Raw genomic sequence first — 12,990 nt, 5'->3', positions numbered from 1 at the left:
GGGATGGGGGGGGGGGGGGAGGTGTCACAGAGCCGGGATTCAAACCCGGGTCTGCCCAATCCCAGCTCCAAGCTCATGACCACTGTGCTGGAGGTTGGCAATGCCAGGTGCTACCCAAGAACAAAGGAGAAGGTTCAATGTGGTGTGGAAGGCGTCAGAAGAGGCAACGTCTCAGACTCCAGCTTCAGGGAGGAGACAAAGTTACTCCTACACGGAGCAACTTCCACAGTCCCTAAAGTTTTTCTTTCTCACGCCAGAACCATCGAGGCTTGCCAGATAGCTAACCAATCAGTTCAGTGTTTTCAAACCTCACTCATGAATGAAATCTTGCTAAAACCCAAGCCAGTTTCTCAATATGTTCCTTAAACATACTTGTCTTTTCTCTATCTCAATAGATTTATTTTTAAAGGAAACTGTCCCTACTATAAATGGAAAAAAAAATCACAGAAAATGATGTCATTGAATTCTAACTGGCTACACTTGTCACGCAGATGCTTACAGCTTGAAGCCTGCTTTCTCCTTGTGGGAAGGGGAAACTGGGAAGAGCGGGAGAGGATAGAGACTTGCCAGCTCCTCCGAGCTTTTCTTTGTGATGGGTTTGGAAGGGTTGACAGTAAAATCGGGAAGGGAGTGACCGCCTCATGCTGTGTTTGATGTCACGCCTTGGCCAAGCACCACCCGAATCAGCTTGGGGATCCCCGGTTCCACATTAACGAAAGCACAGCCTCGGGGATGGACTGGGTTCCCATCAGTGGGAAGTTACTTTTCTGAGCCCCTGGGCTGTTTGCTGAGGCCAACTGGCCAAGGTTAACGTGGGGGATTACGCCCATGTGGCAGGCCTCAGACCCATCCTACTCTTTCGTTTTATTTGTTTATTTGCCTTTCCAAGGGCCTTCCAACTGCATTATCATATGCAGAAAGGAGTGTTTGTATCTAATCTCACCATCCTGGATTGACCTTACGCCCTAACCTTCAATCCTCCCCAATCCTTCGCAAATGCTACACTCCCCACGAGCAGCCACATCTCCTCGAATAAAACATCAGGGCAAGGACATTTTCACTTTTACAATGGGGAAAACTGAGGCACAGGGAGATCCAACACCTTGCGCAGCAGCAAAGATCAGCCCACAGTCTCCTTGGCCAGGAGCTTCACGCCTAAGGCAGGTCCATCAAAGCGAGGCTGAGGGTAAAGTCAGCTGGGAACTGGCTGAAAGTTCACGTCCTGGGCCCGCTCCAGGACCCATGGACACCCAGCCTCTGCTGGGAGGGCCCAGGAATCTGAATTCTCATCCAGCTCTCCAGCAAGGAAGGACAGCGGCCACGGAGCTCTTCCCTCCGCCCCGCCCCCTCTCTGCTTGTCCCAGGAAGCTGTGGTCCAGCCCCCACTTACCGGGACGGGCCTCTGAGTGGGCCCTAAAGCTCTGAGCCGGAAAGCAGAGAAGCTAGAGAGAGTGTCTCTCAGCCAGGCACAGGGGGCTGACTTCCGCGCAGGAGGTCTGGTCTCAAGTCCTCCCTCCCCCCCCCAGTCAGCTCAGGCCTCACAGGACTACTACACACGCACACAGCCCCCCAGCCTTAGCTTCCTCCTCCGTACGTGAAGGCTCTAGACCCACTCCTCTCTCCCCAATTCACCCCTGTTGCTCGCTATGGACCTGCGTCGCCCAGGCTCCCGAAAGGAAACCACCCACACAGGCCACCGGCCAGTGCTGTCTGCTGTGGCCTCCATGTCTCCCCCTTAGAGCCTTGCCTCCCTCCCCCAAGCTTCAGATGAAAGCAAAGCCACAGTGAACCTGACAATCCTGAGACAGCATCGTGTAGCTTCTGTGCTAAAGCAGGAAAGGCAAGACTCCTTGTGACTAAAAAAGGACCGAGTGGCTCCACTTTGCCACCTATTAGGATGGCTAGAACTTCTTAAAATGGGAAGTAACCAGGGTCGGTGAGGATGCGGAGAAATGGGAGCCCTCATGCGGGGCTGGTGGGAATGTAAAATGGCGCGGCCACTGTGGGAAACAAGGATGGTGGTTTCTCAGAAAGTTAAACATAGAACTATCCTGGGACCCAGAAAATTGCACTCCTAGGTTTAACCCAAAAGGATGGCAAGCAGGGCCTGGAAGCTTTCTGGACGCCAGTGTTCCCAGCAGCTTACTCACAATAGCCAAAGACAAACCCAAGTGGCCCTCAACACATGAAGGGATGAACAAAATGGATATACAATGAATCCGACTCAGCCTTCGAAGGAATGAAATTTCGATATACGCTAACAACACAGATAAACCTTGAGAACGTTGTGCCTCGTGAAATAAATCCAGTCACAGAAGGACAGATATGGTGATTCCACACATATGAAGTACCAAGAATAGGCAAATTTAGAGACAGAAAAGAGAGTGCACCTTGGCTGGGGGCAGGGAGGAAAGAGTTGTTGTGTAATGACCACAGACTTTCTGTTGGGGATGATGAGAAAGTTTTGGGTAAAGGTAATGGGGACAGTGACACAACAATGAGAACGTGGCTAATGGTTAAAGTTAACCACTGAATGGTTAAAGTTAAAAAGTACTGTGTTAGTGTATTTTATCACAGTTGTTTGTTTGTTTGTTTGTTTGTTTTTCCAAAAAGGACTAAGTGGCTTTGCTCAGCTGTTCATTTCATCACCTAGTTTGTCTGAAGCAGGAACCACAGGGCAGGGATGGATGGGGCAATACTTGGGCTGGTGACCGGAACCCTGACAACCTCTGTCCTCTGTCACCATCACCACCTCTCACCCTGACCTTGAGCTCTTTGTTCAACAGTGAGGACTGGCCTCCTGAACTGTGCGCTCTTGTCTCTGGCCCGCCTTCCAGCCCTGTGGCTGCGGCCTCACCTGGCCCTGGGGCAGACTTCTCTCCCACCCAGCTGCCCTCGGAAAGAATGAAATTCTTCCACGTTGATCTACCACCAGGTCATGGTAGAACATCCGAGAAGGAAGGGATGGTGGGATTAGAGTCCCCATTTTTTACTTACCAGGAGAAAGGTTTTTCTGTTGTTGGTTCATGCTAAGCCAAGCTTCTGGCCCCAAGGGACAGGTCTAGCTCTCCATCTCCCCTCTTCTGCTTCCTAAGCCTGGGGCTCATCAACTCAGAGTTTTAGCCTCTGCCTTTCAGTTTGTTTTCCAGAAGATTTAGAATTCTGAAAGGTAGAGGAAGAACCAGAATTGAAATAATCTAGAAAAAGATTAAACTACATTAAAGAGAGGACAAAACACGATTAGACCTCAATGCTCTTGACCCCCAAGGAGATTACATTGTAAATCAGTAAGACTCCGAGACAGTATCTTTCTCTCTGCCCTGTCTTTCCCACTGACCAACCTTAGCCTAGAAGACACTAGAAGATACTAGAAGCTCCTATTTGAGCCCTGCTGAGATGAGGACGACAAGCGGTGGAAGAAGCAGGCAGTGGCTGGCACGCCCCTGGACCTGGATGGAGACGTGTTTTGGGAGGCGTTAACCACAGTGGACTGGCCGCGGCTGGAGCTCACTTTTGTACCTTCCACGGCTGTCCCTGGTGCCCAGTGGTCCTCTCTGTGTCCTGCCAGGCCTGGGCTAGTCTGGACAGGCCTTTCATAAAGCTTTCCAAGGACAGGGGTCTGATCTTGTCACCCAGTTCCAGGCCGTGCCTCTCTTAGAATTAGGAAGCTCTTCTGTTTCCTTCTCCATTCTTCCATTCCAGGGAATGCCTGCCATGGCTCCCACAGCCCTCCTCGTAATGGAGATTAAGACCAAGGACCCTGACGGAAGGCTGGCCCCATTCCATCCTGGCTCCAGCAGTTGGCCAGCTGAGTTACTTCGGGCAACTTAATCTCTGTAAATCTGTTGGCTTACCTGTAAAATGGACATAATCATAGAACCTCAATGATCAACTGTTGTGTACAATAAATGAGACCAAACGCATGTACAGCATTTAGCCTACCGTAAGCTCTTCATGCTTGTCGACTGAGATGACAGTTGTCTCCTCCTTCTTCTTGTTCTTTTGCGTTAGGGGTCTTCCTCCTCGGATGTGTAAGTCCCAGGGGTAGGAGTTAATTTCCCCGTCACCATGGATAACACAATGCCATGGGATGAGAGGAGGCAAATACTGTGCCCGCTCATTCCCCCAGCCCCATGACCCAGGTTAAGTGTCAGGATGCAGATGTCCGGCATAAATACGGGGCTACTGGCCTGGCCTCTCCCACACTGTCCCCCAGATATCCCGCCTGTGTTTGGGGGCCCGTTTCCACATTTCACTACAGGCCCTGCCAGTGGACCCGGTGATTCACGAAATAAGTGGGCCGGCTTCGGATCCCTGGGACCCCCTGACACACAGCCCAGGCTACTCAGCTGGGTGGTAGCTGCTTCCGACTCCCTGAGAGCCAGCAGGATCCGCAGGGCCCCCAGCCCCGCTTTTTGTTGTTTCCCTCAGAGCGGCCGCTCCAGCTCCTGGGAAGGGCACGTCTGCCACCTGCTGGCTGTAGGCGGCACAGCACCTGGCCGGCTCTCCTGGTCCAGGTCAGAGCTAAGATGTGGGGCTCCGGCCCGGGGAACAGGTGGCAGAGGGCCTTTTCTGCACTGGGCCCTGAGGAATTCTGTTCCTCAAAGGCCTCTCTCCTGTCCTGCCCATTTCTTGGGGCCGACAGTGGACAGGCAAGGCTCACTGTATTCAGTTCAAATGGGAGAATTTAGTGGATACCTCCTCTGGGCTGGGCAAATGCGGGTACAGAGGGACAGGCCACGCCCTCCAGACAAGCTTCCTGGAGGGAAGCTGAGGCGGGGCAAAGGACAGGATCAAGGCAGAGTCGGCAGGAGGGGTAACGTTGGCACCTGGGGCTGTCTCATGCCCCTCCTTTGGAACCACCCTGGCCCTCAAGCCTGGAGGGGTCAACTTTAGACGCTCCCCATTCAAACCCCCAGGCCCGGAAATACCCCTGAGACCTGAACTTCCCCTTCCTCTGTCAGGCTCCCCAACATCAACCCCCTTCCCACACAAAATGCTCAGCCCTCATCTCATTCTTTGCAGACACCAGGCCAGGGGACCGTGAGGCAATTAAATGGGGCACGCACAGTGCAGACAGCAAACCGCCTCTTTACCTTTTGCATCCCTCTCCCTCCTCAACCGTTTGTGGTAGAATTTGTCAAATCTGCAGAAAGTGGAAAGAATAACACACCGAATATACATATAGATCTATTCACAATACCATTATCATTCTCAAGAAGTTCCACGTTGACACACTAATAGTCCCTAATATAAGTCTATATTCAGGTTTCCCAATTACCCCCATAATGTCCTTTATAGCTTTTTTCTTTTTTAAATCAAGCATCACTCACTGCGTTTGGTTGTCACGTCTCTTTAGTCTCATTTAATAAAAAACAGCCTCCCCATCTTCTTTGTCTTTCATGACACTGACATTTTTGTAGGGTCAAGGCTGGTTGTTTCATTGAATGGCCTCAATTTGCACCTGTCATGTTCCTCGTGGGTAGATGCAGGGTAAGCACTTTTGTCAAGAATCCCATTTGTTGATGTCGTCTGCTCCGTACATCCTGTCAGGCTGCATTCTTTCTTTCTACCTGTCTTTTCTAATTTATTGTCCATCTGCCTAATTCCCAAAAGTGGTTAAAAGGCCAACAGTAAAACAAAATCAAAACTTCCGCTGGCGGGGAGAGGAAGGTTGATGTGGGGACTGGGAAGGTGACCACATTGACCGCAGCTTTTTGGTGGCTAAGACCCATAGGGAGACCTGTCAGGGGCTAGAACCCTCCTTTTCTAAATCGGAGGTCAGCAAACTTTGTCTGTAAAGTGCCAGATAGGAAATATTCGGGGCTGTCTGGTCTCTGTCACAACGGCTTTGGCGGTGTAGCACAAAAGAGGTCTCAGACAATGCTTAAAAACGGGCATGGCTATGTCCCAATCAAATTCAATTTATAAAACCACACTTCCGGGTTTGGCCCCAAGGGCCTGAGTTTGCTGACCCTTGAATTAAGTAAAAGCAAATATTCTAGCTATTAAATGAGTAAAACTTTCTTTTTCCGGTAAGTACTGCATTCTAAAAGGAACAGTTCATAACACTATTTATTTATTCAGCAAAAACTCCAAGGATCGTCATGTGCTAAGCGCTATGCTCAGGATGGGGTAATACATCAGTGATGAAACAGACGGGATCTTTGCCTATCTGGAGGACAGAGTCAACGTGAGAAGCAGATAACGTGCAGATAAACAAATGTAAACTACATGTTGCAATAAGAACTATGGAGGAAATGAACAGATATAGTGACAAAACAGTGGGGGAGGGGTCATACCTATAGGGGAGTTGAGGAAGGCCTCCTTGAGAAGATGACATTTAAGCTGGGACCTAGTGATGGTCATGAGAGACAGCTTTCCAGGCAGAAGGAAGAGCAAGTGCAAAGGCCCTGGGGTGAGATGAGCTTGGCTAGTGCCAGTTGGAACCCAGGTGTGGCTGGAGAGCAGTAAGGGGCAATGGAAGGGGGGGGTATGGGAGGAGGTTTATAGCTTGTGGCAGGGGTTTGTATCTTATTCCAAGAACCCTGGGAAGCCACTGGATAGTTTTAAGCAACTGTCCCTCCCCAGCCTAAGGGGCTGTTACCCAAGGCAATCACCTAGACTTGAGTGTGAATCCAAATTCTATCACAACTATGTGAGCACTGAGCCTCAATTTTCTCATCTGTCAATGGGCTAAGAAGAGCCTCCTTGTAGGGCACTAATAAGAAGGAGATGCGGGGGTGCCTGGGTGGCTCAATCATTAAGCTTCTGCCTTTGGCTCAGGAACGTGATCCCAGAGTCCTGGGATCGAGCCCCACATCGGGCTCCTCTGCTGGGAGCCTGCATCTTCCTCTCCCACTCCCCCTGCTTGTGTTCCCTCTCTCGCTGGTTGGCTCTCTCTCTTTGTCAAATAACTAAATAAATAAAATCTTTAAAAAAATAATAATAAATAAAAATAAAAAAGAATGAGATGCAACAACACACAATCAGGAGACAGGAGATGCTCAGTCCGTGCCCATCACTGTCCCTGACGAGATTGTCTACACCTGGGTGGCCGCGCCCCGGCGTGGGAACAGGTACGCACAAGCACCACACGTCCGCACCAAGGAGGATGTTCAACCCGCACAGGAAGAAGGGAGCATCTCCAAACAGGCCCCACCCTCTCCCTCCCACCCATCCCCGCTACGGCCGTCCCAGAGCACCCAGCGCTCCTGGTCCTCCCACGTGACCCGGGGGAGTTCCTCTTGGCCTACGGGAGCTCAGGGAGGCGCCCGGCCAGTCAGCTGACTCAGCCTTGCTCAGCCCTGTGTTGGTTTGTTTTTTTGTTTTTTTCAGTTCTCCCTGATGTCTTTACTGATAGACCCGGACCCAGGTGAGTGTGTGGATCGCCCTGGGGCTCCTCACAAACTGCAGGCTGGTTCTGGGATGGAAGAAAGGGGACCCACGCATGTAAGTGTTGGCATAAGCTCAGGGTTCAAATGGTTCAGACGTGTGGCAGACCCCTTTCGAGAATTTTCCCAGAAAAATGCACTCCCGGTGTTTGTCCTTCTGTGCACATATACCATGCTTGACTAAATTTTGAGTTGCCCGTGGATACCTCTGGTCCCCCGTCTCAGGACCCCAAGGGCAAAATTGCTGATACAGTTAAATCCCATCGTTTTACAGAGAAGGAAACTGAGGCCCTGGGAGGGGAGGCTGCAGGTCACATAGCCCATTAGTGATGACAGGAGATGAAAAGGCCAACGCAAAGCGAGGGAGGCATTGGGCACTTACTGGCTCCCGGCAGGCCAGCCCTGGGCCCCCACTCGCTCCACTCCTTGGGTGGGGAGCCAGGTCCTCCACGCTGTGCCACGCAGGCAGTCCCCAGGCTGACCTGCCCCTGCGGTGGCCTCCCACTTCACCCCCACCACAGCCCCCCTGCCCGGTGCCCTCAGCTGTGCCCAAGCCAAGCAGGGCTGTTCCTTCTGCCATCATCCAATCTTGGTCTCTGACTCTGGGCCCAAGTTTCCCTTCGCTGCTCTGAGGCCCAAGGGAGAAAACTCCATGCACAACTCCATCAGGGCAAAGGCTGGCATCCCCCACTGGCAGTGACCTGTGCTGGTCACCCACAAAGGCCCAGGGCCAGGGAGACAGCACATGGAGAGGGCAGTCACGTCTAAACTTTGGATCAAGGGCTTATTTGGACAGGGAACAACTGGTCAAAATCCACGTGGCGGTCAATATTCTCCAGCAGCAAAGCCATGGATGGACAGACAGACTTGGGCTAGCTCAAGGCAGGTGATGTCTGACCGTCGTCCACCCCTTAAGCTCAGGGAATGTTTGTGGAATTGAGCATGGCATGTGGGTTTTGAGAGGGTCTGTGTCTTTCCCCAGAGCAAAGGAGACTGTTCTATTCAACAACATATAATTTAGTTCCTTGAAGGAATCGGGGGGCTCCTCCCAGTAGCCCGCATCAGCATCCACATGTGGAGTCCAGTGGGGGGGGTGGCAAAGCCAAGAGGTGGGAAGAGCTGCCCCCTCCCCGGCCTTCAGCGCACACCAATCAGGCACCAGGTGTCAGAGAGACGGAGCTCCAGAACTGTGGGGTCACACAGTGGACGAGGAGCATAAAAGAGTCAGAAACCTCGCTCTCTTCAAGGATTTGAAAAGCAGACCCACCCCTAGTCCATGCGGTCAACTTTGTGAAAATTAAGAGATGTTTCTACCTCAAGACACTGTACTGCCATCTTCCAGAAAATTGCAGAAGACATCGACAGTGACGACGAGTTTCTGATACCCTGGCACTGAAGTTGTGCAGTGAACAACTTGAACAACTGGAAACAGTGGTCCCAGTGAACATGGATCACAGAAAAGGGAGGATTCACTATCTGTGTTCATAAGGCTTTTAGCTTTAATGAAAGAGATTAGAAGTGATAGGATCAGATTTGGTCTGCAAACAGGGCAACTTCCTCACCATCAGAGTTGTCCAAAAATCTGTATGGGCTGTTGGGCTCTTGGGAGGTAGTAAGTACTCCATCACTGGTGTTATTTAAACACAAGCTGAAAAACCATTTAGTCGGGAGTGGAGAGTGCTGGGTTTAACATTCTGAAATTCTAGGCTCTAGAAGAACTCTATCAATAGCTTCTACCAAGAGTTTGGTGAGTAGATGAAGGAATCCTGGAGGCCACCATCCCTGGGCTCCCAAGTCCGTCTCGAGGTGTTCGGTCAACCTCTGGCTGTGGAGCAGGGCGAGGCATAGTAGCCGGGCCTTTCTGCAAAGAGCAGTTTCGGTTTTCAAAATGCCCCTGCCTGTGTCTGATCTAATTGCACACGGGGGTGGTGCTTTGATGGAATTTGTCAGATCCCAGCTGGCTTTAGAAAGCAGTGTGGCCAAGGAAACACCACGGCCGTGTCCACAGGCAAGCTGTTTCTGTAGCTCGTCTGGCTGGACACAGTGCATGGCGAGGGTTTTTGCTGGAGCAGAAGGCACCTAGGCCACGGTCCCCAATGGGTGGCAGAGGACATGGCCATCAAACAGCCCAGACTCTGCTCATCTCCCCAAAGCAGGTGCCGTGACAGCCAACGGGCCTGCGGAAATGCCTCTTCAAAGCTGGCTTGGCTCTGCCCAGCAGCACAAGCTGAGCCCATCCATCAGCTGTCCTGCCACCTGCCAGTGAGGGTCTCCGCTGAGCTTGCCCTGTCAGCCGGATTGGAAGCGTCAAATACAGGCCAACAGGGCTGGGGTTTGGGGGAGGCCCTCGGAGGAACCGTCTGTGCCACGGTGATGGATGACGCCAACAGGGACAGCATTCCAGAGAGTTTTCTTCCGTTCCGCACATCTGGCAAGTTCCTTAACCAGAGCAGCTGCAGAGCCCCCATCGCACAAGCTCTGAGCTTTTTCCGAGAGACCCCGGTACAGACCACAGTAATCCCGGTTGAGGGACTTGGAGCATGTGCTAAAAAAAGATTTCTCGACGTGTGTTACTTCCTGGAAGCTGAAACCCGCGGAGCTTTCACGAAACACAAACCCACAAGAGGCTCCTGGGCCAGTAGAAAAGCAAACCAGACTTGGAATTAGGCAGACCCGGGTTTGGATGCCACTTCCTCCTGCTCTCATTTTCCCACTTCTGTCAAATAGGAGTAAGAATGCCTATGCCACGGGGTTTCTCCGTGGTTAAGACTATGTGCCACCCCATTTATTTAGTATAGTGTCCAGCACACAGAAAGTTCTCAATAGATAATAACCAGTTATTGGGATGATTTGAGTTAGCTCCGGATACTCTCACCATCCTTCCTGATAAGTTCTAGAAACACTCTGATAAACAGACAAATCCACAGGGATTTCTTTTTATACCTGATATAAAATCCTCCAGACAGCTGCTCGCATTCTTCACCCAAAGCATTCTCCTTTTCTACAGCCTAGAGAAAGTCTCCAATAACCTGTATTTGGACCTGGAATGTTTTCTTCCAATCCAGCAATGGAGGCAAATTCTACGTCAGGCTGTAATCCCTCTCGATGCAGGAAAGCACTTGGACAAATTTCTAGACCCTACAGAACTCATCAGGCATTTTCTTCACCAAATGCCTATGCCCCAGATCTCACGTAGTTTCTCTCCTAAGTTCCCTGTTTCCTCTGCTCCAAGCAGATACCAACTTTGCTGGCCGAGCTCCGTGCCTGCTGTGTGCTGGCCAGTCAGAAGGAAGGGAGGCCCCACCACAGAGGGAAAAACTCACTTAAACACAGCCATTAACTGGGCTCTGTGCTGGGTCTGAGGGGTACAAAGAAGAATAGACATGGCCCTCGCACTTAAGACGCCAATAGTTGGAGGGGATAATCAGATAGACGAAGTTGAATAATAAACCACAAGAAAGAGGTGCCATCTGAGCTCCAGCCATGAAACCGAACGCTGTACAGCCCCCTGGGCCGCCGAGGAACGCTGCAGTATCTAAAATCCTTATCCCACTGCAACCCAGTATCAGCCAAGCCCTCTGTGTTCATTCGTTATTACTGCAGAGTATACTACCCTAAATTTAGTGGCCTCGACCGTTAATATTCTTAATAGGATAAGAATAACGTCTCAATTCTTTGGGTTGGCAATTTAGACCCGGTTCAGTCGAACATTTCCTCTGGTCTGGACCAGACTCAGCGGACGTTGGCCGCGCCTCCTCACGTGTCTGGCGTCAGCGGATAGATTGGCTGGGCTCTCATGTGCCTGAGGCCTTGACTGGAAGTGCTGGGCCTTCTGCTGCCCCACACTTTCTCTTATCCTCCATGGAATAGGCCAGACTTGAACACATGGCAGTCACAGGGGTCTGAGAGAAAGAGAGAGAGAGGAAGTGGGCAAGACTTGTTGAGACCCAGGCTTGGAGCTGGCACACTGTCCTTCCAGCACATGCTATTAGTAGTCAAAGCAAGTCCCAAGGCCAGTTCAGACCCAAGGGGTGGAGAAATCAATTCCATCTCTTGGTAGGAGGAGCTGCAAAGTCTCACTGCCAAAGATGAGGCGACAGGGAACGGGAGCAAGTCGGGGCCATCTTCCCCCATCGGATTGGCTCCTACGGCACTAAAGGGCCAATGTGGAACGTGAAGTGACCTCATCCAGCTCCCCTGTCTCTCCACTCCCCGCTCACCTCCTTTCTGGGCTGGCTTTCTTCCCCCACTCACCCTGGCCTGGAAGCGCCGTGTTGGAGGCCACATCCCACTCTTTTCTGTACATCTCTCCATTATTCCCAGTGCCTTCCAGAACATGATGTCATACTTGGCCCATCGTAGGTGCACAACGCACGTTTCTTAGGTAAACAATGGGATTAAGTGCCAACAGCGTAGAAAAGACAAAATAAACTTTAAATTTGGAGGCGGAGAAACCTTGCTGGGAATCCTTCTATAAAGCACTCCGAAAACATGGGACAGGCACCCCAAAGCTAAAGGAGCTTGGTGCCTTTCCTTGCCCAGAACTCCAATTGGCTGGCTTCTGGTGACCTGGGGCCACTGAGCCTCTGTTGCTTCTCTCCACCTTCACTAAGGGCCCTGGGCCTCTCGGGGAAGAGTGGAGCCTTTTTGCCTCGTTTAGTAGAAGCATGACTCAAAGCCTACATGCCTAGTGAGGCCTAGTTTCACTGCGAGCTGAGCAGACCTTGTTAACAAGGCTGGATTCCAGTTAAAATCCTCCAGCAGACATTTCAGCCATCCCCTGCCACCTAGAAAGGTCACACGATTCCATTTATGTAAAAACCTTCCCCGTTTCCAAATATCTGCAAAGGGAATGATTCTTAATGGCCGAGCTGAGATTAGCCCAGCTGACCTTCAACCCGTGGGAGGGATGGGAGAAATTACGGGAGCGCTCTGAAGGCACTTATCTATAAACACCTGTTGGAAAAACAAAAATAAATTCTCTAAACCAAAAAAGAAATAAATAAATGATGTAATCAGCTCATTACCAGCCCATTGTCTCTCCCAAATGTCAATTTGAAATCTTTCATGTCAAACTCCGAAAAATGTTTTTTTCCCCTCACTTTCTTACTCTCTTTCTCTGCTTTATCGTGCTAGATGGAAAGAAACTTTATTTGCTCCAGGAAGACAATGGCCTTATCTTCAACCTAGATCCTCGTCCCTGGAAAGGTGGCCTCCTCTGGGAGCATTTTCATAGTGGGGAAAAGCAGCTCGCGAGAAATAATGAGCAAGCAAAGGGAGTCTTGACTTGACACTGTGATAAATGAGGTGAAACTTTGGCAAGGAACCAGAGTTGGCGTATTCAAAAAGGAAATAAAAAGATCGTTCCATTTTAATGGGAAATATAAAACAGCCATTGTGCAAAAGTCGATTTTTCAAAAGCCAAAGAGATAAAGACTATAAGGGAATGACTGAGAGACGAGGGAGATAATGCGGTTGATAAGCAGGCCGAGGGAAAGTGCCACGCTCCGAGCCACCGGCCGGCTCCGTGGGAGCGCCTTTGCAAGTCTCCTAACTGCATTTGCTCCTGCCTCATTACCATATGCATCTCCGGACA

General features: G+C 50.8%; 1 long non-coding RNA gene across 1 annotated transcript in view; it reads right to left on the bottom strand.

The window, feature by feature from the left end:
* LOC103657287 overlaps window positions 1-5,540 on the bottom strand; it is a 12,397-nt gene extending 6,857 nt beyond the window's left edge. Inside the window, exons 1-5 of the long non-coding RNA XR_566796.2 lie at window positions 5,334-5,540; window positions 5,097-5,146; window positions 3,943-4,022; window positions 3,342-3,854; window positions 2,998-3,162 (exon numbers count right to left, since the gene is read on the bottom strand). This is a non-coding gene — a long non-coding RNA (uncharacterized LOC103657287). The remainder of the gene's footprint in view (window positions 1-2,997; window positions 3,163-3,341; window positions 3,855-3,942; window positions 4,023-5,096; window positions 5,147-5,333) is intronic.
* Between the last annotated feature and the right edge of the window lie 7,450 nt (window positions 5,541-12,990).

Source organism: Ursus maritimus, unplaced genomic scaffold (assembly GCF_017311325.1).
Source record: "Ursus maritimus isolate PB19 unplaced genomic scaffold, ASM1731132v1 scaffold_7, whole genome shotgun sequence".
NCBI classification, from domain to species: domain Eukaryota; kingdom Metazoa; phylum Chordata; class Mammalia; order Carnivora; family Ursidae; genus Ursus; species Ursus maritimus.
This window is presented reverse-complemented; position numbering and strand designations above follow the sequence as displayed.